At 39.1% G+C, this 4,677-nt stretch overlaps 1 protein-coding gene across 1 annotated transcript in view; it reads left to right on the plus strand.

The window, feature by feature from the left end:
- Nucleotides 1–1,065: 1,065 nt before the first annotated feature.
- The window catches only part of LOC118367714 (protein O-linked-mannose beta-1,4-N-acetylglucosaminyltransferase 2), a 19,468-nt gene continuing 15,856 nt past the window's right edge, over nt 1,066–4,677 (plus strand). Inside the window, exon 1 of the mRNA XM_035751325.2 lies at nt 1,066–1,401. The gene's annotated coding sequence lies outside the window, so the exon portion shown is untranslated. The remainder of the gene's footprint in view (nt 1,402–4,677) is intronic.

The following is a 4,677-nucleotide window of genomic DNA, read 5'->3' on the forward strand; positions in this document are numbered from 1 at the left end:
GTGTGAAATCTGTGGATGTCATTGTATTTGATCATGTCACCACTACAGATTTGTTTTGTTTCTGCATTTTATTTTCATTTATCTTTTTCTGGCAGAGATCAATGTATATGGCAGTAGGAAAGCAGTCCCACTTGAGCATTTGTTTCACTCCCCTTGTCAGTACGTCCAACCGACCTCACAACCGCAGACCACGTGTAACCACGCCAGCCCAGGACCTCCACATCCGGCATCTTCACCTGTGGGATCGTCTGAGACCAGCCACCCAGACAGCTGATGAAAATGTGGGTTTGCAGAACCAAAGAATTTCTACACAAACTGTCAGAAACAGTCTTAGGGAAGCTTATCTGCATGCTCATCATCCTCACCAGGGTCTTAACCTGACTGCAGTTTGGTGTCGTAACTGACTTCAGTGGGCAAATGCTCACCTTTGATGGCCACTGGCACGCTGGTATCTGTGACCAACAGATACATATCTTTATTCCCAGTCATGTGAAATCCATAGATTAGGTCCAAATTAATTTATTTCAATTGATTTCCTTATATGAACTGTAAAACTCATTTTTGAAATTGTTACATGTTGCATTTTATGTTTTTGGTGTGTGTGTCAGTATAAACGCAGCCACTCTGTTTTATTTAGAGATTGAGCATGATTAATGCAAATGTAATGTCCCCTCACCCCCTGTCAGTAGGGTGCAAACTGTGATTAATGAAATGCCAAAGGAAATATGGAGCTGTGAGGAGAGCAGAGCAATGCAGTATGTTGAAATGTTTTCTTATATAAACATTCTCTATGCAATTTGTGATATGTGTAGATAGCTTGTCCTGCAAAACAAAATAGTTCGCACATGAGTGAATTGTAACTAGTGGTCTATGCAAAATAAACATAATACTAGAGAAAATTATACATTTTACATACTTTGATCTCCATAAAATATACAATCAAATTGTTGTGCAAATTCCTGAACCTCGCATTATGTGGAATTATATATATATATATAACCATAAATAATTATATATATATTAAACATTGTATGTCCTCTTGCATTGTAATTATGGTCACATCAAGGAGTGTGCAGAAAGCGCCGATAACATCTCGCGAGTTTTGGATATGGGATTTGACTTTGCAGTGGGTGGAGACAGGATAGCAAGTAGAATCGAAATCGCCTTTTTGACAGCTAACATAAAAAATACTGTTTAATTTAAACTTGATGAATGAATGCGTTGATATTTCGTACTGTTGCACCTACATCGAGGCATATCGTTAAGGAGGTTCATTCTATCACGTCAATCCTCTGGAACGTTTCTGCGGAGAGTATGCTCTGGAGCTTGTAATGCTGCCTTAGCTGAAACGTTTCAGCTACAGTGAAGAAAATACCTTTTCAGTTTAATCGAAACTCCCCGGTAAGAATAATAAAAAATGTTTATTATCGGTGCATGTCATGGTTTCAATGTGATGTTTGAAAACTTAGTTTCAAGACAAAGTTTCGAATTCAAAAGCACTGCGGTCATTGGCAAATTGTCTTGACGCTACTGTATCAATGTATTCTGCTCATGGCATGACACATTATTTTAACGCAAGAATGTAACGTTAGCGGTTTGCTTGGACAAATTAGGCTATGGCTTCAAATATGAACAGGACCTGTTTCTAAGCAGCCTATGGAGTCTTCATGATTATCAGTCAAGCTTAGTCCTACAAAGGCTATACGTGTTTAATCATTACTATGGTAATCTGAACCCTGACATTGTTATCAATCGCGATTCTTCATTAACACAGTTTTGTCTAGGCCTTAACAAGACTGAAGTAAACACGTTTGTCCTGGCATGAGGGTTCTGTGTGTTCAACTCAATTCTGGATGACATAAAAGGGTAACTGTTAACAGAGTTTGGTCAGGTAGTATTTTCTGGTCTGGGATTGATTCATCCGGGAATAGATTTAGCTACACCAGGGTAATCACAAACCCAAGTAATTAATCCCTTACATTTTCAAGAATTTCCTAAATCGCATACAGACATCCATGTTGACTGAGGATGACGTTTATGAAAATCCCACCAACTAAAGTTGAAAACCAGCATTCTTGAGGTTTTCATATTTCAAGATTTTATTTGATGTCTTATAAACAATACAGAACATACAAACGTCTACATCCTACAAACATCACCCCTGTCCAGACCTACTTCGATCCCGTGTTTGATTACACATTAAGTTAATAGTTTCACAAATAGGCCTAGCCAACACTATGAATGATTCATTTTTTAAAGTAGGCTATCATGACTTCTTCTGCAATATGGACTTATCTCACCTGTTGCTCTTGGTCTCAGGTGAGTGGGTGCTGCTATAGCCTACATATCATGAAAACAGCCAACCTGTACTAAATATGAATGCCTAATTTTCATTGCCTGGGTACTTCTGTTAGAAAGGTAATGTATAGTGAATGGGAGCTCAGCTGGCAGCCTGTAGTTGAGGTAGATGAAGTGGAAGTCTGGGGGAGTTGATGAGAGAAGTGTGTATCTGAATATTAGGAATGTAGCCTAATTCGTTTGTGTATTATTGACAATACACAGTTTCTGCTTTTTAGGATATCTGTGTAATGCACACTTCCTTTTAGGCCTATATATGAGATACCTATTCTATTTTTCTATGTCATAGTATTGCATTTCATTTTCTGGCCTTTTATGAGTCTGTCATGTGGCTGAATTATAATGTGCTATGCTGCAATGTTTCCAGAGGATGTTCTGTCCTCGCGTATGTCTGACATTTCTCCTGAACCTGCAGAATGGATGCATCGGACAGCATTTCTCATGGGCCCCCCTGGGGCAACAATGACTGGAAACAAACCAAGTACTGTCAACTTTAAGGAAAATAATCTAGGCTATTAAGGGGTTTATATGTGATTTTCTTTTAGAATTCAAGGGGGGCATTTTAAATGATCGGAAACCTTACAGGCTACGGTGGCTTTAACTGCATCTGGGTTTTTGTGACAGTGGCAGGCTGACAGTGTGTCCCCAGCAGAGCGAAAGAGAGGGAGAGTATGGTACAGCTGCTAATGTTGTGCGTTGGTCTGTAGCTCTAGCTAACATGAGCGCTAGGAGGCTTGATCCAACCTGACATGCCACAATTGGGCCATGAATAAAAATGACAAAAGGGCCTGGAGGACACAGGCAATAAACTAGCTGAGAAGAGCGGTCTATTAAGTGGTTCTTTGTGAGAACGGAGAGGTGAGCAAGTTGTCCTTCAAAAGGATGAGGATGCAGAGCAGGGAGGGAATCTCCAAGGTGATCCTGAAGGGACAAGCCAGCGACAGGCAGTGGGTAGAAATGCAAGAGTAAGATACTAACAGCGCTGTTTACCTATCGTGGAGCGGGAGCCTTATTAAAATGCATTAGAATCTCCAGGCTGCTGCTTCTCCCATCCCCATCATCAGGGTGCTTATCATCTCCAAGGCAAACGGCAATACAAAACACTAGGGAGCTGTGCAAGGCCTGTCAGCCAAGGCTTAATAACATTCTCCTTGGTTACTGCTGCTACTGCTCACCCTTTTGTAACCAAACCCATATAGGAGCAGTTTGGAAACACTACTGTCTCCTGCTCCCATCACTACAAATGTCAGCGGTTTGATCATGTATAGAAAAGAGATTAGTGACTATGGAAATGACCATATACATTTTACATCTAAAAGAACCCATGTGAAGTTCAAAGGAGTATGGCAAATCCTTTTTTATTAATTAAGGGATATATACTTTTTTTTTTTTTTTTTTTTTTTACAATTTTCCATCTTAAAATGTAGGAGTAATCAAAGATGGAAAAGGGGTATTTTTTTGGAAAACCTCTACCAGAAATAGTCTAAAGGTATTCGATATATATAACACTCATATTGAAGGAAACCCCATGCCAACAAATATCAACACTTTTTTTATTTAGTTTTGGATACATTTTTCTGCCTTTAAGTTTCAGAAAAATTGCCTTGTGCCTTGAAATTTGTTATAAAAAACCCAAATCTTTAAGATATTTTCTAATTTCTCTCCCTCATTAGGAGGGGAGGATAATGGAAGTTCACAAGTAACAAATAAAGGTAGATCTATTAAGTAGTCAGTGTTTTTTTTTTACTGATATCAATTTGGTTTATTAATTATTGTGATAAATTAAATATAAAAAAAATCGCTAATGGAATTTCTGCAGTTGAATTGGCTACAACAAAGTAAAGAATACTGAACTATACTCTAGTGGGCACACTAGAGTTAGGTACACTATAGTACTGTACTTTACGGTACTCTACTTGACTACTGTACTGAACTGTACTTTGCTGTACTCGAATGCTCTCTGCTGTGCTGTACTCTACTCTACTGAGCTCTACTGTGGAATTGCCCAGATGCTGAATTGTCTTTACTATTTCAAAGACCTTTTCAGCTTCCCTGAAACAAGGGCTATTTTTCAATTGTCTTTCCTTGATTCCTCACGTCCTCTCTCTTTGCCTCCTCGACATGCATTGGAGAAGAAGATTAGACAAAGGAACCTCGGATCTTCTGTACATTTTGAGGAGGCAAAGAGAGAGGATCTGAGGAATCAGGACAATTGAGAAAGAGCCTTGGGATTACTAGGTCACCCAGGGACATCTATAAAGACAGAACTACTCCAGGCTTTCTGTCTTCTCAGAGAGACAAAAGCAGAAAGCTGTTTTT

The sequence above is a fragment of the Oncorhynchus keta genome, chromosome 34 (assembly GCF_023373465.1).
Source record: "Oncorhynchus keta strain PuntledgeMale-10-30-2019 chromosome 34, Oket_V2, whole genome shotgun sequence".
NCBI lineage: Eukaryota > Metazoa > Chordata > Actinopteri > Salmoniformes > Salmonidae > Oncorhynchus > Oncorhynchus keta.